The sequence below is a fragment of the Bos grunniens genome, chromosome 7, assembly GCF_055505025.1.
Source record: "Bos grunniens cultivar Pamir isolate PY7600 chromosome 7, Bosgru_T2T1.0, whole genome shotgun sequence".
NCBI classification, from domain to species: Eukaryota; Metazoa; Chordata; class Mammalia; order Artiodactyla; family Bovidae; genus Bos; species Bos grunniens.
The window spans coordinates 83,236,432-83,261,675 of record NC_141171.1 but is presented as its reverse complement, the minus strand read 5'-3'; the positions used below and the strand labels follow the sequence as shown (position 1 = coordinate 83,261,675).

The window sequence follows — 25,244 nt, the reverse complement described above, 5'->3', positions numbered from 1 at the left end:
CACCATCTGCAGTGATTTTGGAGCCTCTAAAAATAAAGTCTGTCACTGTTTCCATTGTTTCCTTATCTATTTGCCATGAAGTGATGGGACCAGATGCCATGATCTTCGTTTTCTGAATGTTGAGCTTTAAGCCAACTTTTTCACTCTCCTCTTTCACTTTCATCAAGACGCTCTTTAGTTCTTCTTCACTTTCTGCCATAAGGATGGCATCATCTGCATATCTAAGGTTATTGATATTTCTCCTGGAAATCTTGATTCTGAGCATTTCTAATGCATATAAGTTATACAAGCAGGGTGACAATATACAGCCTTGATGTACTCCTTTCCCGATTTGGAACCAGTCTGTTGTTCCATGTCCAGTTCTATTGCTTCCTGACCTGCATACAGATTTCTCAAGAGGCAGGTAAGGTGGTCTGGTATTCCCATCTCTTTAAGAATTTTCCACAGTTTGTTGTGATCCACACAGTCAAAGGCTTTGGCACAGTCAATAAAGCAGATGTTTTTCTGGAACTCTCTTGCTTTTTCCATGATCCAATGGATGTTGGCAATTTGATCTATGGTTCCTCTGCCTTTTCTAAATCCAGCTTGAACATCTGGAAGTTCACGGTTCATGTACTGTTGAAATCTGGTTTGAAGACTTTTGAGCACTACTTTGCTAGTGTGTGAGATGAGTGCAACTGTGAGGTAGTTTGAACATTGTTTGGCATTGCCTTTCTTAGGGATTAGAATGAATCTTTTCCACAAACCTTACCAGTTTGTGGCCACTGCTGAGTTTTCCAAATTTGCTGGCATATTGAGTGCAACACTTTCACAGCATCAACTTTTAGGATTTAAAATAGCTCAACTGGAATTCCATCACCTCCACTAGCTTTGTTTGTAGTGATGCTTCCTAAGGCCCACTTGACTTCACAATCCAGGATGTCTGGCTCTAGGTGACTGATCACACCATCATGATTATCTTGGTCATGAAGATCTTTTTGTATATTTCTTCTGTGTATTCTTGCCACCTCTTCTTATCTACTTCTCTTAGGTCCACACCATTTCTGTCCTTTATTTGTGCCCATCTTTGCATGAAATGTTCCCTTGGTATCTCTAAATTTCTTGAAGAGATCTCTAGTCTTTCCCATTCTGTTGTTTTTCTCTATTTCTTTGCATTGATCACTGAGGAGGGCTTTCTTATGTCTCCTTGCTATTCTTTGGAATTCTGCATTCAAATGGGTATATGTTTCCTTTTTTCCTTTGCCTGTTGCTTCTCTTCTTTTTTCAGCTATTTGTAAGACCTCCTCAGACAACCATTTTGCATTTTTTCGTGTCTTTTTCTTGGGGATGGTCTTGATCACTGCCTCCTGTAGCAAGTCATGAACCTGTGTCCATAGTTCTCCAGGCACTCTATCAGATCTAATCCCTTGAATTTATTTGTCACCTCCACTGTATAACTGTAAGGGATTTGGTTTAGGTCATACCTGAATGGTCTAGTGGTTTTCCCTACTTTCTTCAATTTAAGTCTGAATTTGGCAATAAAGAGTCCATGATCTGAGCCACAGTCCACTTCTGGTCTTGTTTTTGCCGACTGTATAGAGCTTCTCCATCTTTGGCCTCAAAGAATATAATCAATCTGATTTCGGGGTTGACCATCTGGTGATGTCCAGGTGTTGAGTCTTCTCTTGTGTTGTTGGAAGAGGATGTTTGCTATGACCGGTGCGTTCTCTTGGCAGAACTCTATTAGCCTTTGCCCTGCTTCATTCTGTACTCCAAGGCCAAATTTGCCTGTAACTCCAAGTGTTCCTTGACTTCCTACTTTTGCATTCCAGTCCCCTATAATGAAAAGGTTACCTTTTTGGGTTGTTAGTTGTAGAAGGTCTTATAGGTCTTCATAGAACCATTCAACTTCAACTTCTTCAGCATTACTTGTCAGAGCATAGACTTGGGTTACTGTGATACTGAATGGTTTGCCTTGGAAATGAACAGAGATCATTCTACCATTTTTGAGATTGCATCCAAGTACTGCATTTCAGACTCATTTGTTGACTATGATGGTTACTCCATTTCTTCTAAGGCATTCTTGCCCACAGTAGTAGATATAATGGTCATCTGAGTTAAAGTCCCCCATTCCAGTCCTTTTGAGTTCGCTGATTCCTAAAATGTCAGTGTTCACTCTTGCCACCTCCTGTTTGACCACTTTCAATTTGCCTTGATTCATGGATCTAACATTCCAGGTTCCTATGCATTATTGCTCTTTACAGCATCGAACTTTAGTTTCATCACCAGTTACATCCACCACTTGGTGTTGGTTTTGCTTTGGCTCCGTCTCTTCATTCTTCTGGTGTTATTTCTCCACTGATCTCCAGTAGCATATCGGGCAACTACCAACCTACTAAAGATGGCAAGTTCATCTTTCAGTATCTTATCTTTTTACCTTTTTATATTTTTCATGGTGTTCTCAAGGCAAGAATACTGAAGCGGTTTGCCATTTCCTTCTCCAGTGGACCACGCTCTGTCACAAGTCTCCACAGTGACCTGTCTCTCTTGGGTGGCCCTACACGTCATGGCTCATAGTTTCATTGAATTAGACAAGGCTGTGGTCCATGTGATCAGTTTGCTTAGTTTTCAATGACTGTTTTCATTTGTCTGGAGAAATATAAGAGACCTTATAGAAGCTTCCTTATAGGACAGACTGACTGGTGGTGGTGAGTGGGGGGGAAGGAGGACTGGATTTTGTTTTGATGGGTGGGGCCATGCTCAGTAAATCTTTAATCCAATTTTCCTTTGATGGGCGGGGCTGTGTTCCCTCCCTGTTGTTTGACCTGAGGCCAACCCATGGTGGAGACAATGAAGATAATGGCGACTTCCTTCAAAGGTCCCATGTATGCATTCTTCACTCAGTGCTCTCAACTGTGCAGCAGCCCACCACCAACCCACGCCTCTGCCAGAGACTCCTGGATACCCACAGACAAGTCTATGTCAGTCTCCTGTGGGGTCACGGCTCCATTCCCCTGGGTCCTCGTTCACACAGGTTTTGTTTGTGCCCTCCAAGAGTCTGTTTCCCAGTCCTGTGTAAGTTCTGGTGGTTCTATGGTGAGGTAAATGGTGACCTCTTCCAAGAGGGCTTGTGCTATACCCAGGTCTACTGCACCCAGATCCCCTGCCCCTGTCCACTGCTGACCTGCACCTCTGCAGGAGACACTCAAACACAGTTCTGTCTCAGTCTCTGTGGGGTCTCTGGGTCCTGGTGCGCACAGGTATGTTTGAGCCCTCTGAGTGTCTCTGGCAGGTATGGTGTTTGATTCTTAATGTGAAAGACAGTAGGGGAACCCTCCTACTGTCTTTCTGGGGCTTCTCCTTTGCCCTTGGATGTGGGGTACCTCCTCGAAGTCATTCCAGCACCGTGCAGCCACCACTCTAGTGCACTTACTCATTTAATCAAATTATAGATATGCATGTCTTATGAGTGCGATTTTCTATTTCTTTTATGACCTTATCTAAGAACATTTTGTATTGCTTATTTTCTAAAATATTCTTACACTGATTGCTTTATCTTAATTCACTATCCTATACTTGAGAGCAGGTTATATGTGTATATAGTTAGCAACAATTTTTTGTTGCTGTAGACATGTATCATAACAAATTATGGTAACAAAAGCCATATTTACAGAGTAAACCTTTTTTTCCAGGATAGACTGAATTACAGAGTAATTCACTCTAGTATTTTGTTAATTTTTGAATAGGTAATATATACTTGGTACAAAATTTAAAGGTACACAATGATACACAAAAAATAGATCTTACCCCTTCAGCCAATAATTACCTCTAGGAACTAACTAGTATTATCAATTTTTTAGCTCCATTTCCACAGATAATTCTAACAAAAGTGAGTTTTAAATGTTTTCAGATTTATATATCAACCTAGTCTAAGTTGATGTGGCATGCCATGATATGGTATAGGACAATTTTCCAGAGAGTGATTTTCAGAATATGAGTCCTTCAAAATGTCCTATCTCAAAGAGTTCTGTTACCAAATCATTTTGGGTGACACAACATACTCTTAATTCCATTTTGAAATTTACATTATGTATCTTAAGGAGTCTGAGGTTTTCAGGCAAGAAATATGCTTTCTTACTTTGTTTAACTTAGCACTTTCCAAACTGACTTTACAACAGGACACTTTTTACCTCCCTTCCCCTCAAGAACACTAATAAGGAGCATGTTAAATTAATTTATATTAGGTAGAACTGAAGAATGCTGAGTAAACACTTCAGTTCAGTTCAGTTGCTCAGTCGTGTCCGACTCTTTGCAACCCCATGAATCACAGCACGCCAGGCCACCCTGTCCATCACCAACTCCTGGAGTTCACTCAGACTCACGTCCATTGAGTCAGTGATGCCATCCAGCCATCTCATCAGTTGATAATAATGTATCAGTATTGGTGTATTCCCTGAAACAAATGTATTACACTGAAGTATCATGTGACTCATAGGGGAAGCTGAGTGTGTTGCACATGGGAATACTTTGTACAGCTGTCTCAATTTTTCTGTAAATCTAAATTAAAATTCTTCTAAAAAATAAAGACCATTATTAAAAAAGTTAATTTGGGAACTGCATATGGGACATGAAATAACACTAAGATGAAGTTAAGAAATCTAATTTCTAGGTATCAATTCATGTGAAAACAGTTTATGTGAAATTTTTATAGCAACGAAGCAAAGGTTAATTTTCTCTAGAGATTATCTAAATGACTATATATTTGGGAGTGTACCCAACTCTTGATTATATGATAGAAAATAAACTAAAGTAATAAATAATCATAAAGCATGTATTTGTGAAGAAATGAAATTACTATGAATAAAATATCTATATAGTAAAAGATAACCTGTTTAGTAATGAACAGATGATATGGAGCTGTCGAAGATAGCCTGATAGACCAGGCCCTGTCCCTCAGCTCATAGCTGTGGGGTACAGGCAGATCTCAAAGATATTGTGGACTGGGGTCAAGACTGCTACAATAAAGCAAATATTGAGTCACGCAAATTCTTTTGGTTTCCCAGTGCATATAAAAGTGTCTTTACTCTATATCATAGTCTATTAAGTGTGCAACAACATTAGGTCTAGAAAATGCATATACCTAAGTTAAAAAAAAAAAATGTTTATTTCTAAAAAGAAAATTGCTTGGAGAAGGAAATGGCAACCCACTCCAGTATCCTTGCCTGGAGAATCTCATGGACAGAGGAGCCTGGTGGACTGCAGTCCATGGGGTCACAAAGAGTCGGGCACGACTGAGCGACTAACACATACACACACAGCGGACTACCATTCAGCATTAGTGACACATGGTATCAATGGGTGAAGCTCAAAGACACTAACCCAAGGGAAATAAGCCATCACAAAAGGACAAATACGGCAGGATTCCACCTACATGAGGTACTGAGCGTAGCTGAATTCACAGAAAGTGGGATGGCAGTTGTCAGGCAGATTAGGGGAGGAGGAGATGCAGAGTTAGTGCCTAATAGGTTAGAGCTTCAGTTGGGGAAGGTGAAAAATTCCTAAAAAAAAAAGAAAATTGCTAAACATCATCTGAGACTTCAAGTGAGTTTTAATCTTTTTGCTGGTAGATGATCTTGCTTCAGCATTGATGGCTGCTGACTGATCAGGGTGGTGGTTGCTGAAGTCTGGGATGGCTGTGGCTATTTCTTAAAATAAGACATCAATGAGGTTTGCCACATCAACTGACTCTTCCTTTTATGAATAATTTTTCTATAGTATACAATTCTGTTTGGTAGCATTTTATCCAGAGTAGAACTGCTTTCAATATTGGAATCAATCCTCTCAAACCCTGACATAGCTTTTTAAAATAAGTTTATATAATTATTCTAAATTATTTGTTGTCATTTCAACAACCTTCACAGCATCATAACAGGCTTAGACTCTATCTCAAGAAAACACTTTCTTTGTTCATCCAAAATAAGCAACTCCTCATCCATTCAAGTCTTATCATAAGATTGCAACAATTTAGTCACATTTTCCACTTCTAATTCTAGCTCTCTTGCTGTTTCCACTACATCTGCAGTTGCCTCCTCCACTGTTTTTTAACTCCACAAAGTCATCTATGAGAGTTGGAATCAACCAATTCCAACTCCTATGAATGTTGGTATTTTGACATCTTTCCATGAAATCATAAATGTGCTTAAAGGCATCTAGAATGGTGAATCCCTTCTAGGTTTGCAATTTTCTTTGCCTAGATACATCAGAGGAATCACTCTTTATGGCAGCTATAGCCTTATGAAATGTGTTTCTTAAATAAGAGTCTTGAAAGTAAAAATGTCTCCTTGATCCACTGGCGCAGAATGGGTGTTTTGTTAGCAGGCATGAAAACATTAATCTCATTGTACATTTCCATCAGATTTCTTGAATGACCAGAAGCATTGCCAATGGGCAGTAATATTTTAAAAGCAATCTTTTTCTGAGCAGTAGGTCTTAAGAGTGGGCTTAAAATATTCAGTAAACCATGCAGTCAATAAATATGCCATTATCCAGGCTTTGTTGTCCCATTTACAGAGCACAGAGTAGATTTAGCGTAATTCCAAAGGTCCCAGTATTTTCAGAATGGTAAATGAGCATTTGTTGCAAGTTAAAGTTACCAGCTACATCAACCTCTGCCTAACAAGAGTACCTTTGAAGAGTACCTTTCAAGCTTTGAAGCCAGGTATTGACTTCTCCTCTCTAGCTATGAAAGTCAAAGGAGCATATTCTTCCAGTATATGGCTGTTTTGTATACAATTGAAAATCTGTTGTTTAGTGCACCTACCTTCATTAATGATCTTAGCAAGATCTACTGTATAACTTGCTGCAATTTCTACATCAGCATCTGTGTTTCACCTTGCATGTTTATGTTATGTAGATGGCTTTTTCCCTTCAACCTCATAAAGCAACCTCTGTTAGCTTCCAACTTTTCTTCCACATTTTCCTCACTCTCTTAGCCTTCAAAGAACTGAAGAGAGTTAGGTCCTTGCACTGGATTAAGCTTTGGCTTAAGGGAATGTTGTGGCTTGTTTGATCTATCCAGACCATGAAAACCTTCTCTGTATCAGCAATAATGTTGTTTTGCTTTCTTATCTTTCATGTGTTTACTGGAGTAGTGATTTTAATTTCCTTCAGGAACTTAGCCTCTTTGCATTCACAACCTGGCTAATTGTTTGTTATAGGAAGCTCACCTATCAGCCTGTCTCTGTTTTTCACAAGCCTTCCTCACATGTCCTTCTGACATGTCTTTCCTTAAAGGGAAAAAGCTTAATCATTTCTAGCTTCTGATTTCAAGTGAGATATGTGAGACTCTTTCTTTCACTTGAACACTTAGAGGCCATTGGAGGATTATTAACTGGCCGAATTTCAACATTGTATTGTGTCTCAGGAAACAAGGAGGCATAAGGAGAAGGAGAAAGATTAGAGAATGACTGGTTGGTGGAACAGTGGGAACGCACACAATATTTATTGGTTAGGTTTGCTGTCTTACATAGGAATGTTTTATGGCATAACAAAACAACTACTACAATAACATCAAAGATCACTGATCATAGATTACTGCAATAAATATAATAAAAATGAAAAAATTTGAAATATTCCCAGAATTACCAAAATGTGAAATGGAGTCATGATAGGAGAAAATGCTATTGAAAAATGATTTGTTTGACACATTGTTGCCATAAAATTTCAATTTATTAAAAAAAAAAAGAAATACCTGAGAAGTACAATAAGTGAATCTCAATAAAACAATGTATGCCTGTATTCTAACACTGCAGAGCAAAAATTTTGGGTGAACCTCTAATTAAGGGTAGTAATGAAAGAGAAATGAGGCATGTGTCTGCTTAATCCCAGACTCATAAATACAAGGATCTTTACTATGAAGTTGTTTAACAGCCCAGTAATTTTTGGCAGATGGCCTTAAATCAAAGTACTTGTAATATTTTTACACTTTTGGGTAATATCTGTGGACTGTCAAACTACTGTATTATTAAATAAATTATTTTGTGTCATATTGTTATTGGTTTCATGCTGCTACTGCTAAGTCGCTTCAGTCGTGTCCGACTCTGTGCGACCCCATAGATGGCAGCCCACCAGGCTCCCCCATCCCTGGGATTCTCCAGGCAAGAACACTGGAGTGGGTTGCCATTTCCTTCCCCAATGCATCAAAGTGAAAAGTTAAAGTGAAGTCGCTCAGTCGTGTCCAACTCTAAGCGACCCCATGGACTGCAGCCTACCAGGCTCCTCTATCCATGGGATTTTCCAGGCAAGAGTACTGGAGTGGGGTGCCATTGCCTTTTGTTTCAATGATGATTCTGAGTAATTGTGGTTTCCTTTCTATCTGTTCATCACCCCATTTATGCCAGTTAATCAAGGGTTGACTGTAGTTGAGTTCAATGTAACTAGTTTTACTATAGTCTCAAGTTGTTTCCTGATTTGCCATGCGTCATCGGCAAATATTATCAAATTTTTTCCTAATTATATTTGTAACCATTTTTTGAATTGAAATTGTACTCATTTGAATCATTACCTCAAATCCTTCATTCTTAAGCAGTTTATACCACATAATATTAACTAAATATAAGTAAGCAATGTGGTGTTCTTCGTCTCTCTAATTGAATTTTCTATTGTGCTTTTTTTTTTTTTGGCTAGGTTTTTTGCTAGATTATACTTGACTTTCCCAAGTTATTGCAGTATACAATTGAAGTTATTTTAACTGACCCAGTTTTTAAGATTTGTCATGAAAGAAAACTGTCTTTTTTATAATTTACAAGTATAGTAAATTATTCCTGTTATTCTACATATTTTCCTTATACTTTATTATAATACTGCTACAATTATAATCAAAGCTTTCTTAAAAGAATATTTAGTAACTAACCAACAAACCAACATGTATGTGATATCTCCTACACTATGTAGTTGAAACCTTTCCCCACACACAAATTTAACAAATAACTTTAATTTTCCCTTACTGTTAGGAAATGGCAACCCACTCCAGTATTCTTGCCTGGAGAATGCCATGGACAGAGGAGCCTGGCAGCTACAGTCCATGGGGTGGCAACGAGTCAGCTGAGACTGAGCACACACACCAGCAATATAGATAAAGCATGGACTTTAGATTGTTACTACCTAGGTTTGAGTCCTTGTTAGCCCACTTATTATCTGTGATTCTCTGTGTCTCGGTCTTCTTATATACAGTTAGCATTTTTATCCCCATTTTATATATGAGAGGGGTTTCCCTGGTGACTCAGACAGTGAAGAATCCGCCTGCAATTCTAGAGATCCAGGTTCGATCCCTGAATTGGAAAGATTCCTTTGAGAAGAAAATGTTGTCATTATTCCTTCCATTATTTTTTGTTGGTAGTATTATTTTTCACCCTCCCAAGAGCTCTTATGAGCTATTTCTCCTTGAATTAGGTCTTCCATAATTTGTTTTCTATTAAAGATGACATTTACTTGTCACAGTAAGCTGCTTTAGAGCCAGCTGGTTAACTTTACCCATTAAGTTATTCTACTTATACCTTTAGTAGAAATCTTGCTAAATTTTAGCTTCTGAATTTGAAAGCTTAGGTGTCTGCATATCTCTTGCTTAAAAGAACTAAACATGCTTGAGAGTGTGTGTGTGTACATTATTACATGGTGGTTTGGTCACTAAGATGTGTCCGAGACTTGAAACCCCATGGACTGTAGCCCACCAGGCTCCTCTGTCCATGGGACTTCCCAGGCAAGAATACTGGAGTGGGTTGCCATTTCCATCTCCAGGGACTCTTCCCAACCCAGGGATTGAACCCGGGTCTCCAGCATTGCAGGCAGATTCTTTACCGACTGAGCTATGAGGGAAGCCCCACATTTTTACATACATTTGTTTTTTACTTAATAGCATCAGAGAACTGATACAGTACTAAGGAAATTATTAGAATAAAAGCTAAAGGAAGGCAGGATCGTAGAGAGATAAAATGACTACATTTTTTTTTTTTTTTTGCCTAAAGACATTTACTGGAACTTAGTGAACTTAAACTGCAGTTTTCACACAATTGTGGGATACAGCGGGATAGAGACAAATCTTAGGGCTTGCCCAAAGAGGAGACCCTCCCTCATAAAGGTCATGAAAGATTCATTTAGTAACCACAAGCCTACGCTTGGGTATATTTGCAGCTCAAATTAATGTGATTTAGGAAGGCAATGGCACCCCACTCCAGTACTCTTGCCTGGAAAATCCCATGGACGGAGGAGCCTGGTAGGCTGCAGTCCATGGGGTTGCTGAGGGTCGGACACGACTGAGCGACTTCACTTTCACTTTTCACTTTCCTGCATTGGAGCAGGAAATGGCAACCCACTCCAGTGGGAACATTCTCCTGTTCTTGCCTGGAGAATCCTAGGGATGGGGGAGCCTGGTGGGCTGCCGTCTATGGGGTCACACAGAGTTGGACACGACTGAAGTGACTTAGCAGCAGTAGCAGCAGGTGGTTTAAAAATTCTCAATGGTGAATGCGTTATATACTGTGGTAACCCTTTCACAATATCATCATGCTATACACTCTAAATACATTACACTTTCACTTGTCAATTATATCTCATTAAAACTGAAAAATAAACAAACAAGAAAATCTCAAACCAGGTAATTTAAAATAGTTGAAGACCATTAGTGCCCCTATGTGGCAGAAGCAATGACAAATATTTTGCAGAGAAAACACCTTTACACTAGGTCTCAAAGAATTCCTACAAGTAATTTTCTAAGAAAAAAAAAAAAAAAGAGTAACACACAGTAAAAAATTACTTCACTCATAAGAAAATAAGGCTTATGAATAAGAACAGAAGAAACAACAGAAATCGGTTGTGGAGATTTCAAATATTATGAAAACAATAAAATAACAATGCTTACTACATTTCAAAAATAAAAGATACTCAAGAACAGTAACAGGAAACTATAAACAATGATAAAGCATATCTGGAGAGAAACACACACAATTTCTAGAAATAAAAATATAATATCTGAAATTATTCAGTGACCAAGCTTAAGAGATTAGCCTTTTATATATGAAGAGAGAACTAGTAACCTAAAACATGACTAGAAGGAACTATGTGGAATTCAGCATGGAAAGTCAAATAAAGGTAACGAGACATAGAAAATAGAGTGTGATGGCCTAACCTAAGCATGATTTGAGCATCAAAAGAAAGGGACAGAGAGAATAAAATAGAAGAGATATCTGAAGAAATAAAGATTGAGTAATTTTCAGAACCAATGAAAGTGATCAATTATTTCCCTTAGAAATCACAAATCACAAGCAAAATGACCAAAAAGAAATTTACATTTGGATGCATTAAGAGTGAAACTTTAGAATACCAAAGACAAAGCGGTAATCTTACAAGTAGCCAGTCAGAAAAGGCAGATTCCTCTCAAGGAGTGATTGTGGGAATGTCAAGAAATGTTCAGTTTCCTATGAAATCAAATATTTAGTGTGTTCAAAGAAAATAACTACTAACCCAAAGTCTAGCTTCAGTAGAATTTTTTCAAGAGCACAAGTTATATAAGGACATTTTCCAACCAACTAAACCGAGAAGTTTGCCTCTAGTAGAGTATCATTGCTTGGAGAAAGAAGTGGCAACCCACTCCAGTATTCTTGCCTGGAAAATCCCATGGACAGAGGAGCCCGACAGGCTACAGTCCATGGAGTTGCAAGAGCCGGACATGACTTAGCGACTAAACCAACCACCAGAGTATCATTAAAGGAAATTCTGAAAAATGTATTTCAGATAAATTGAAAATAATCCCAGACAGCTGTTTTAAATGCAAGTTGTAAATCCAAGTAGAAAAAAAAAAAAAAAAAAACAGTGAAAGTTATACATTTGTAGATAAATTTAAATGATTTAAATGAGCACTGGCTATATATACAAACTAATAATGAGAATGTCCTTTAAAAAAAGACTTAAAGTGTCCCCAAATATGCAAAAATAAGGTTAACTTTGTGGGATTTCGGGATTAAAGGAATTTAAGGGAATTAAAGTTTAAAGGAATTAAAGTGTTCCAAATACTGAGTTCTCTAAAGGGAGCAAAAGTATACTTGATTGACTTTTACAGTTTCATAAGTTAAGAAAACATGTTGGAATTGTAGCTACTAAAAGAAGAGAAACAGTGTATTTCCCGCAAACAGTAAAAAGACAAAAACTATCAGATGAGATAAAAAACAAAAGCAAAAAATGCAGTTAAATGCAGTTCATCAGAGAGGTTTCCAAAAGGTAAGGATACAAAAAGGTAGAAAGTAGAACAGACGGAAAAATATATATACCAGGTAAATCCTAAAAAAAAGAAACCTCCCGTGGCTATATTAATATTTCTTATTGAGATGAAGAACATTACTAGAAATAATGAGAGTGATTTGATAATAAAAAATTTCATTTTTCAGAAATATTAAACTATTTTATCTAATAATATAGCCACAGATTGTCAACTACAATGAAATATAGACAAGCTTTTTATAGTTCAGCTCAGTTCAGTTGCTCAGTCATGTCCGACTCTTTGCAATCCCATGGACTGCGGAATGCCAGGCCTCCCTGTCCATCACCAACTCCTAGAGTTTACTCAAACTCATGTCTAATTGGGTCGGTGATGCCATCCAACTATCTCATCCTCTGTCGTCCCCTTCTCCTCCTGCCTTCAATCTTTCCCAGCATCAGGGTCTTTTCTAAGGAGTTAGATCTTCACATCAGGTGGCCAAAGTATTGGAGCTTCAGCTTCAGTATCAGTCTTTCCAATGAACGTTCAAGACCGATTTCCTTCAGGATTGACTGGTTTGATCTCCTTGCAGTCAAAGGACTCCCAAGAGTCTTCTCCAACACCACAGTTCAAAAGCATCAATTCTCCCTGCTTAGCTTTCTTTATAGTCCAACTCTCAAATCCATACATGACGACTGGAAAAACTGCAGCCTTGACTAGATGGACCTTTGTTGACAAAGCGATGTCTCTGTTTTTTAATATGCTGTCTAGGATCGTCATAAGTTTTCTTCCAAGGAGTAAGCGTCTTTTAATTTCATGGCTGCAGTCACCATGAAGTCACCATGCAATCATCTGTAGTGATTTTGGAGCCTCCCCATAATAAAGTCTGTCACTGCTTCCCCATCTACTTGCCATGAAATGATAGGACCAGATGCCATGATCTTAGTTTTCTGAATGTTGAGCTTTAAGCCAACTTTTTCACTCTCCTCTTTCATCAAGAGGCTCTTTAGTTCCTCCTCACTTTCTGCCATAGGGTGGTATCATCTGCATATCTGAGGTTATTGATATTTCTCCCAGCAGTCTTGATTCCAGCTTGTGCTTCCTCCAGCCCAGCGTTTCTCATGATGTACTCTGCATATAAATTAAATAAGCAGAGTGACAAAATACAGCCTTGATACACTCCTTTTCCTATTTGGAACCAGTCTGTTTTTCCATGTCCAGTTGTTATAGTAGTGAAGGATTTTAATGCAGCTCTTTTTAGGAAAATGGATGTGGATATAGATTTTAATATGAAAATTAACAAATCTGATCTACCAGACATATAAAGAACACTTTACCAAACAAATGCAAATGCAGACATATTGTTTTCTAGCACATATAGGACATTTATGGGACCATAAGAAAATTTTCAACAAACTTCAAAGGACTGAATTCATATGGTATGTAACCTAAACTTTGCCACTTACTAGTTTTATGACATTGTTGAAGTTCTTTAGCCTTTCTGAGCTTCAATCTCTTAACTTCAAAATGGGGCAACGATGGTATACACAAGAGAATCTTACAAACAATGAGAGGTTGTTTGGATTTTAAAATAATGAATTTAAACAAGGAAAGGCATGATTAGATATGTTTTATAAAGATCATTTTGGCAGCAAGACCGAGAATGGCTTTAGAGAAAGGGGCAACTAGAAGGAGATATGTTAGGAAGAAATTATAATACATCATGTAAAATGCAGGGCTGGATAAAGCACAAACTGGAATCAAGATTGATGGGAGAAATATCAATAATCTCAGATACACAGATGACACTATCCTTATGGCAGAAAGTGAGAAACAACTAAAGAGACTCTTGATGAAAGTGAAAAAGGAGAGTGAAAAAGTTTGCTTAAAACTCAACATTCAAAAAATGAAGATCATGGCACCCAGTCCCATCACTTCATGGCAAATGGATGGGGAAACAGTGAGAGACTTTATTTTTTTGGCCTCCAAAATCACCTCAGATGGTGACTGCAGCCATGAAATTAAAAGATGCTTGCTCCTTGGAAGAAAAGCTATGACCAACCTAGACAGCAAATTAAAAAACAGAGACGTTACTTTACCAACAAAGGTCCATCTAGTCAAAGCTATGGTTTTTCCAGTAGTCATGTGAGAGCTGGACTATAAAGAAAGCTGTGTGCCGAAGAATTGATGCTTTTGAACTGTGGTGTTGAAGAAGACTCTTGAGAGTCCCTTGGACAACAAGGAGATCCAACCAGTCAATTCTGAAGGAAATCAGTCTTGAATGTTCATTGGAAGGAGTGATGCTGAAGCTGAAACTCCAATACTCTGGCCACCTGATGCGAAGAACCAAATTACTGGAAAAGACCCTGATATTCAGATAGATTGAAGGCGGGAAGAGAAGGGGATGACAGAGGATGAGATGGTTGGATGGCATCACTGACTAATGGACATGAGTTTCATAGGCTCCAGGAGTTGGGACGAACAGGGAAGCCTGGCGCGCTACAGTCAATAGGGGCGCAAAGAGCTGGACACAACTGAGCGACTGAACTGAACTGAACTGATAATACACCAGATGAAAAAAAATGTGGACTTGAAGAGCACATCAAAGGACATATCTTCACAAATATCTATCTTCCTATTTGTAATTTAAGTCCCAAAGAGAACTAACAGAAACTAGGTCTACTAAATGTATAACTATTACTTTAAAATTCTTTGGTGAATAACAGAATGTTAAAGCACATAATTTTTTTCATTAAAAAGAGAGAATATAAGGGGCAATCTTCAAGGCAAATGTCTTTGTGACATAAAAAAATGCAACTGAGTTATGGTATCCTTTATATACATCTATGTATATACATATATATATACACACACACACACATATATTACAGAGATACAGGTACAGATTTATTTTTTAATTAAGTGTATTTTCAAAGTATTCTCTTTTTTCATTCTTTAATATTGTCTAAAGTTTAATCATTCTCACTGTTAGGTACTTCTTCACAGCCAATCCCCTAAAGCAAAGACACTGCATATTTCTGTTACCTGCTATTAAGAGACACTTAAACTACTTGCATATTAGTGTATTCATTAAATAGTCTTAAAAAACTCAAAGTAAAATATTTCTACACATAGATTTTTTAGGGAATTTGTAAATACAAATGAAGCAAGTACTAAACTCTATAATTTTTATTTACATGAAATTTGGCTAACATGAAAACATATGTAATTTAAACAATAAAACTAAAACTAATCTGAATAATATATCTGTGTAGCACAAACATTATATATGAACAAGGTCCTTCCCTAATTTAGCTTTGCTTTTGTTTTCTATCATAGACTCAAGGGCCATAAGTGGTAGGAAGCACGATTTAAATTTGGGAGGAATAACACTTGGCTGGTGTAAATCATGCTTCCCAAGTGGTGCAGTGGTAAAGCATCTACCTGCCAATGTAAGAGACACAAGAGATGTGGGTTCAATCCCTGGGTCGGGAAGATTCCCCAGAGCAGGAAATAGCAACCCATTCCAGTATTCTTGCCTGGAAAATTCCATGGACAGAGGAGCCTGGTAGGCTACATTCCAGAAGATCACAAAGAGTCAGACACAACTGAGCATGCACACACACACACACACACACAGAGTGTAAATGATAGTGTTAATAAGGATGGCTATTGCAGAGAATGCCACGGTGGCCTATCTTTGCCAAAAGAGTTCTCATTTCTCATAGTACCAAATTAATATTCATTTTCATGTCCTATAAAAGAGTGTCATAATTAAAGTGAAAGGAAATGAAGTTCATTTATAGTGAAAGGATGTGCTGAAATAAAATGTCAGAATTGATAAATGGAACAGGCAAAGAGATAGATGTGACTCCAAGGGGTATTACACATTGTCTCTACCAATCATTTTGGAACTCTTCCAAACAATACATCAAATTAAAGTCAATCCAAGAGAGAAATTTGTAATTTAGATAATTTATACTTTGGCATAGGCAATGCTACATATTTCTGATGATGCTATCTGGAAAGAAGAACAGAGAAGAGAAAAGGAGATCAAGGTCATGCTTATTTGCAACTTCTCTCTTATCTCCTGCTAGAAAGCATCAAACTGTGTCTCAAATCTGACAACACATCATCCCTTTCATCTTTCATCTGGATTAGTGCAGCTTCTCAACTGGTCTTCCAGAGTTCCACTCTGGTCCACTTTCAGTCTACCATAGAGCACAAAAAGTGATCTTACAAAGTATTTCAAATAAAATCCACTGTTTAAAACTCTATAAGTTTCCCAAAGCACACAGAATAAAATCCACACTCCCTTACTTTGAGCTCTAAGGTCGGCATGATCTGGCCTGTCTGTGTGTGTTACTTCTTGTATATGTTGTTATCCAACCACACTGAGTTTCTTCCCACCTTAGAACTTTTGCATATACCATTCTGTCTTCAGGGAATACCTCACTCTTAAAAGCCTACTCCTTACGCTTATATGAAGCTTAAATATTAACTGCCTCAAGCCTTTCCTAACCACCCACTCAACTCCTTGTTTTGTTTCCTTCTTAGCAAACAAAGGCAATGGCACCCCACTCCAGTACTCTTGCCTGGAAAATCCCATGGACAGAGGAGCCTGGAAGGCTGTAGTCCATGGGGTCACTGAGGGTTGGACATGACTGAGCGACTTCACTTTCACTTTTCACTTTCATGCATTGGAGAAGGAATTGGCAACCCACTCCAGTGTTCTTGCCTGGAGAATCCCAGGGACAGTGGAGCCTGGTGGGCTGCCGTCTCTGGGGTTGCACAGAGTCGGACACGACTGAAGCGACTTAGCAGCAGTAGCAGTAGCATACATCATAGCGTACAATCGTTTTTTATATTTATTGATTTTTTATAAAGTTTTTCACCTAACATGTAAACTCTGTAGTGAGAGTGGTGAACGTCTTTTCTAATGGCACCTTTTTATATATAATTTCTTATTACAGACATATAAAGTAGATTATTTTATATGCACATTATTGTTTTTTTACTCTGAAATAATAAGACTGTTTTAAAAAGCATGTTCCATACTAATGCATAGTGTTTGGTGAAAACATGATCCTAGGTCAAAGAATTCTTTGCAAGTCCTACAAACTATATGTTCTTCCTGAGGGTCCCTGATGCATATTAAGATATTGAAAGCTTCCAGAAGTAAAGAAATTGTTTTACTTTTACTCAATCCATTGATTACTGTATTTGTAGATTCTGGAAACTCCTTAATTTCCTTACTAAGTAGCATTTATTAACCTCCTGAGATATTAAGTGTTCAACATAAGAAACTTTGAGAAATGATACTACAGAGTTCCAGGGAAGAACAACTTGTCCACTGTCTTTTGTATTTACTTACCTAAATGAATTCAAGGATTTTATCACAGCACCAAACAGTTCTCCCCCCAAACCCTTCTATTATAAAAATGTTTTTAAAAATGTTCCCCAAAATGTCTTAAGATGTCTTAAAAATGCCTTTTAAAGTTCTAAAAAATGTCAAGAAGTGGAAGAAAAGCATTATCACTGAAGCTGTTTAGTTGCTCAGTTGTGTCCAACTCTTGGCAACCCCATGGACTGTAGCCCGCCAGGTTCCTCTTCTGTCTATGGAATTCTCCAGGCAAGAATACTGGAGTGGGTTGCCATTCCTTTTCCATCATTAATGCCATGAACTAGTAATAAATCATTAAAAATTTATGCATACCTAAAATTCAGGCCTAAATCCAGATTTTCTATTTTGTGTGTTTTATTTTTGAAACATGGTTCTTTAACCATATCTATATTAATTTTATAGTTATTGTTATCATTATTACTTTGTGTTTTTTTTTTTTTGCTTGTGATCTAATAAGGCAACCAGAAGTTTTCTCAGTTAATTCCTACAAGGCTGCTTAGAATTTGCTGTTAATGTTAATATCTGCATACGGTTTTTATAGGCCACACATATTCTTTGGAGTAATGTACATATTACTTGAATGTTCACTGACAAGAAAACATTTTTGTTTAGCCAGTTTACCAGAAGTTTCACTGATAGTGAATACTTGTTGTTCTAATCTAATATGAAATCACATTCATTCTCTCATTTATTAATTCAACTTGGAATACATGGCTTTTTATAGCAGAATATGTTGTTGTTTAGTCACTAAGTTGTGTCCGACTCTTTTGTGACCCCATGGACTTATAGCCCACCAGGGTCCTCTGGCCATGGCATTTCCCAGGCAAGAATACTAGAGTTGCCATTTTCTTCTCCAGGGGATCTTCCCAACCCAGGGATTGAAACCGCATGTCCTGTACTGGGAGGCAGATTCTTTACCCCTGAGCCACCAGGGAAGTTCACAGCATACTATGGTGAAGGTAAATTTCCATTGGTAAAGCTACTACTTTATCTTTACTCTTTTTTTTTTCTTTATTTTTACTCTATCTTTGAACTATTTTGGTTCAAAAATCAAAAAATTTAAACCTTGACAACCAACAATACTGAGTTTCTATTGTTCCCATTATCTTTTGATTATTCCTTTGGCACAAAATACTTACTTGAACAGAAAAATATTTCTAAGTTTCTTTTCTGTACTTCAGAACTTTCATAGATATGCATGCCCCTGGTTAAGGACAAGTGTGTCTGTTCATCTACTAACAGACGGTGTAAACAGTTAGTCGTGGTTATTTCCTTTTTGTCATATTTTATTCTTTATTCAACAGAGTATATAAAGTACTGTTTATATCTACCTGGTAGCTCAGACAGTAAAGCGTCTGCCTACAATGCAGGAGACCTGGGTTCAATCCCTGGGTCAGGAAGATCCCCTGGAGAAGGAAATGACACCCCACTCCAGTACTCTTGCCTGGAAAATCCCATGGACTGAGGAGCCTGGTAGGCTACAGTCCATGGGGTTGCAAAGAGTCGGACGCAACTGATCGACTTCATTTTCACTTTTCATGATAAAAAAAGAAAAAGACAAAGTTAAATATCCTTCCATTTTAGAAAAGAGATTTAAAAAGAGGTAAAGTTTGATATTAATCACATTATTAAAATGTATAAATGACATTATTTTATAAAATTAAGCCAACTTTAAAATATCTATACATTGGTTTCTTTTAGAGTTAATTTAAAAGAAACTTTTGTAATCCACTCTGTCAAAAACTGCTTTTGTAGCTATGTATAAGATCATGGCATTCGGTCCCATCACTTCATGGCAAATAGATGGGGAAAGAGCAGAAACAGTGGCTGACTTTATTTTTTGGGGCTCCAAAATCACTGCAGATGGTGATTGCAGCCATGAAATTAAAAGATGCTTACTCCTTGGAAGGAAAGTTATGACCAACCTAGATAGCATATTGAAAAGCAGAGACATTACTTTGCCAACAAAGGTTCGTCTAGTCAAGGCTATGGTTTTTCCAGTGGTCATGTATGGATGTGAGAGTTGGACTATAAAGAAAGCTGAGCACAGAAGAATTGATGCTTTTGAACTGTGGTGTTGGAGAAGACTCTTGAGAGTCCCTTGGACTGCGAGGAGATCCAACCAGTCCATCCTAAAGGAGATCAGTCCTGGGTGTTCATCGGAAGGACTGATGTTGAAGCTGAAACTCTCCAATATTCTGGCCACCTGATGCGAAGAGCTGACTCATTTGAAAAGACCCTGATGCTGGGAAAGATTGAGGGCAGGAGAAGAAGGGGACGAGAGAGGATGAGATGGCTGGATGTCATCACCGACTCAATGGACGTGGGTTTGGGTGGACTCTGAGAGTTGGTGATGGACAGGGAGGCCTGGTGTGCTGTGGTTCTTGGGGTCGCAAAGAGTCAGACATGACTGAGCGACTGAACTGAACTGAACTGAACTAATTCTTGTATATTCTAATCTTTTTCTGGGGTAATCTAATGTAAAATCACATTCATTCTCTCATTTATTAATTCAACAAATATTTCATGTATGTCTAACACTCAAAGTACAAGTATCTTACTAAATGGTATCTTACTAAATGGAATATAGAAGTCGCTGGGGTCCTATCTCAGTGTTCAAGCAATTTAAAAATTGAGTATTCAGATAATTTCCATAGATAAATAATAGATAATTATCCCATAGATAATTCCCATAGATAAATACCAGGTAAATAGATTAAAAATTAAAGGATAGTTATCACTTAATAGCCTACATGCTCAAAGAGGAAAGGTTATACTCATAATTTCCATGGTAAAAGGTGATTTTTGAAGGCTAAGATTATAAAAGAAGTAGGAAATAATAATTTCCAAGCAGAGAGAACAATTTAGGAAAAAATATATATAAAAGTGGAGGGATGAGAAATATGTGTGGAATTTCAGTAAATCTAACTTGTATAGCATTGTATTAGGAGATAAGATTGTGAAGGTCTGGTCTTAGAAAAAGGACATCATTCTCTCTGGGAGGGGAGGAAAGAAGCTATAGTGACACATTGAGATGAGTATGACTGGTGACAAAGAACAAGGAGCGGGTCAGTGATTAGAGACAAGTCTCCGAAGTGGTGGCCTGGGAATGTAACCACTGAAAGAACTGCTTAGTCAGCTGACAAAAATGCAGATCCATATCCTCATTTACATTTAAATTATAATTGTTAAATAGAATTACATTGAGCAAGAAATGGGTCAATAATAAGGCTCAATATTATTTCTATTGTTTATGACAATTGGAAATAATTCTACTCAAGTTAATATACTGAATTTTAAAAGATCACTTTATCCTGTCACTAAAGCTACAGTAAAGACTTAAGTTCCTCTATTTTCCTGTGACCTAAGAAAAATCCAAAATATATTTTTGTCAGTTAGTCTACAAAATAAATATCAGACACACATTTGATGAAATTTTGAATTTATCAAAAATAATAACTTCATTAATATGCAACTTATCAAACAACTAAACCAAAAAAAAGAGGTGGGTGGTGAAGGGAAGGAAAGAAAGAATCACCTGTGCCTTCAGTCCAGTGGGATGCTAACTGGCCTGTAAAAATGAGAATAAAGAGTCCTGCTGCATTTAACTTGCAGAACTAGAAATTACTATTATCTACAAAAAGAAATTAAATCATTTCATTAACTATGGAAATATGGTATAATTCAAAATGTCATTTATATGAAATAAAATAATGCCAGTTCATTACCATAAGGAAAACAGTGGGGAACAAAATGTGTATTTAAAGATTTATTTCAAATTAGACATTGGAGCTTAAGTATATGGGTAATGAATAGCATGAAACACTGAATTCTTCAGCAGAAAAACATCTAGTCAATCCCAATCATTCTGGGGGATACTTACTAGAATTAGTAATAATTGTAAACAGAACCTGCTCTCTGCAAGTGTTTTCCAAAATTCCTTGAGACACTCCAGTAAAGGGTGTTTTAAATTCAAACATACTTGCAAAATGTTGATTTAATAAGGCTAACATGCAAAGAAAGGTTCATTGTGAATCTCAAGGAAGGGCTATAGCCTGTAGATTTCCCAAAGCAGATGGCTAGGGATCATGTTATTTGCCAGACATTTTTTATTATTTCAAGTAGTAAACTCTGAGATGCTCCTCTGTGAGAAATGATGTGATTCACTTTTCCCTACAAACTTTGGTAGTTTGACTTCACTTTTCTTTATATCTTATTCACAGAATGTCCTCTAGTCCCATATCTTGCCTCACACCTCAAATATAACACACACACACACACACACAATGAAAGTTTCTCAGTCATATTTGACTCTTTGTGACCCCATGGACTATACAGTCCATGGAATTCTCCAGGCCAAAATAGTGGAGTGGGTAGCCTATCCCTTCTCCAGGGATCTTCCGACCCAGGAATTAAACTGGTGTCTCCTGCATTGCAGGCAGATTCTTTACCAGCTGAGCTAGGAGGGAACTCATACATATATATATATATATATATATATATATATATATATATATACACACACACACATATATATAGTTACATTTATGTAGATACAAAACTTTAAATATGTATATATCTTTCATATCTATCTACCTATAAAAATTTACACTCCCTGAGCAAAGCCCAAGGATAGAGTTGTCTTCTCCTTCCCTTTAACCCAAATCAAAAATCTTAACACAAAATGCCTCCAAATCAGCTGTCATACAAAAGCACCTAATAAATTAAAATGTTTTGGCATATAAAGCTGAAAATAATCAAGTATACAAAAATTTTAAAAGAATAGGGCTATTAATCTTAATCTAAAGAAATAAATCATAAATAGTATTGTGGCAAAAGGGGAGATGAAGTTTGAAGGTGGATAAAATCAAAGGGAAGATGTTTCTATTCTGCTCATCCAATAACTATTTTATATCAGCATCTATCTACCTTGCTTACATGTAGGTCCAGTAATAAATTTTCATCGAAGGGAAGCACTGCAATTATATTTCAAGAAAAGTATTTAAATTTTTCATTGTTCTTCTCCCACCCTTCCCAACACAAAAGCAAAAAAAAAAAAAGAAACAGAAAATAGAGAAAGAAAGAGATAGAGAAAGAAAACTCAGGCAAATTTTACAGGAAAATGACAAATCTTTTTAAAATACATATTTCATCAATTTTATAATTGCATAATTTTAGTGTGAATTGTGACACAGAATTATATAATTTATGAGCTGAAACTCTTACTAATGACCTGGTCCAATATTCTCATTTATGTGTGAAATTTTAAAAAGAGGGAGAAGTGATAAATGAACTCAAAGTCACACAAACCTGTGGTCTAACCAGACAGAGCTTAAAACCCAGGTCTTCCAATTCTTTGTACCTTAGGCTTTGCAATTCACCAGAGTGCCTCCTATATTTTATTTTGCTTTTGAAAATCTTCATACATTGCAGAAAAATAAGACACATGAATACATTCTGTGTTTGTGTTCTATGAACCTAATGTTTAAATATTAAAAATTACCAGTAATGTTTAGTTTATTTTCTATCTGAATTTATTCATATTTATCTGCTGATTTTGAAGTCTTGACAAGACTTGCAAAATCTGCCAACGCTGAATGATTACAGAACACAACAAAGTAACGACTGTGTACTTTTCCCCTTTAAAAGTGACTCTGTTATTATCATGCGTAAGGAAAAGCACGTATTTACCTGCCAATATTCATGAGGGGTGGCAATTTTGCAGCATTTTATAAATCTCTGAATAGTGGATACTGACAAAAGGATAAAAATTCAATTTTTTAGAGAACAGAAAATTGTGAAGAATTTAAGACTTCTTTGTACTAATTTAGAAAATCCCGGAGCCCTCTAAATTATTATATGAGCTCTTAAATAAGAAGTCATGAATAATGAAAGATTTCCTTTTGTGCAGATAACAACGTGAAAAAGATTCTTTCCAACTAGTTTTTGGTCATGAAATGACCATCTTGAGCCTTAATGTGCTTTCTAAGTTTCCAAGTAATGAAGATTTGTTTTTAGCAGAGAATCCTTATAAGACACATGGTACAGAATATAAACAGAGTACTTGGAAGGTAGCAAAATCATCATAAATATTTACAAAATGAATGAAACAGACATTTAAATTTTGATTTTGTTAAACAAAATCAATAAAAGTATTGACTTTATATACCATTCTACATAATGTATACATAATCCCATTTTTATGTCTTCATTGTTAAAACCAAATGTAGTCAAGACTATTTCAATTCTCTATTTTGGATTAAGTAAATTTAATGTATTATGTGAGGGAAATATCTGGTTGCATTTCTAATTTGTAAAGAGGTTGGAAGTCATCACGCTTATCCTTACAAATAAAGTTGAAGAAACTGAAAATCAGTCACTTTTCTTGGACCAACCAGATAATTGAGTTTGCAGAGTAAACCATCACCCTCAAATCTGGAGAGAGAGGTTAATCCAGAGTATCATAGCTGAGATGTGCTTCTCTGGAGTTGAGGACCCTGGAACCGTGAACTGTTAAATGGGAATCTTAGTGAGTTGCTGGAAGCTGAATGTAGACTAGCTTGAGAGTAAGACACTGGGGGCGCGGGCGGTGGGGGCTGAATTTTGGGGAATCCCCACCCTTTGCTGGATTTTGCCTCCAGGAATCCCACCAGCTTCTCCCGGTGAAGATCCAAGAAGGATCCTCTCCTGATTCTAGCAGTGGTTAGGCAATGTCATCTTTGTGAATATGCTGATAGAGACTCTCCATAACAAAGGCCTACCTACCCTCCAGAGAAAAATACTTGATTTGCACTTCTCACATGTTTGCTCAGTGGCAAAATCAAGTCTTGTCTGACTGTGAATCCATGGGCTGTAGCCTGCCAGGCTCCTCTGTCCCTGGGATTTCCCAGGCAAGAACACTGGAGTGGGTTGCCATTTCATTCTCCAGGGGATCTTCCCCACTCTGGGATCGAATATATTGGCAGGCAGATTTTTCACCACTGAGCCACCTAAGAAGCCCTCTTTCCACATGGGGTAAGGATTTTCTCATGTTCCAGACCCCTCTCCCTTTCTTATATCACTTAAGGGGCAGGGGTGGGAGGGAGCTATAACACCCCAGAAACACTTGTGAAACTCACAGCCCCAAGACACAAGTCTGCTAAAAGACTGATATTAAATTATATAAAGATAGGATGCTTTTCTCCTACACCATATCATCACTTCAATAGGGTTTCAGTAAAATACCAGTAGATTAGAGTTGAAAGAGCTGGAAGATGTAGACTCTCTTTGAGGAGAAGTACTCAGGCAAGTCAAAGATAAGAGGAGAGGCAAAAAAAAGGGCACTGAGGGAATCTGAAGCTTCTGACAACAAACATTAGATACAGCACAACTTGTAGCACAGTAACATAAATCCTCACATTAGAGTCCTCTTCAGCCTCTATCGCTCAATACAATGTCTAATTTTCAACAAAAAATTACATGACATGATAGACAGCAAGAAAAAAAAACAGTATTAAGAGTAAAAGCAAGCATCAGAACACAACTGAATTTAAAATAATTACAATGAATATGCTAAGTATTCTAAGTAATGGAAATGTAATGTAATATGCTAAGTAATGGAAAAAGTAGACAATT

The 25,244-nt window shown here is 37.2% G+C and overlaps 1 protein-coding gene across 7 annotated transcripts in view; it reads right to left on the bottom strand.

Moving 5' to 3' along the window:
• Positions 1-25,244, bottom strand: part of XRCC4 (X-ray repair cross complementing 4) — a 329,942-nt gene that overhangs the window by 82,914 nt on the left and 221,784 nt on the right. The window lies entirely within an intron of this gene.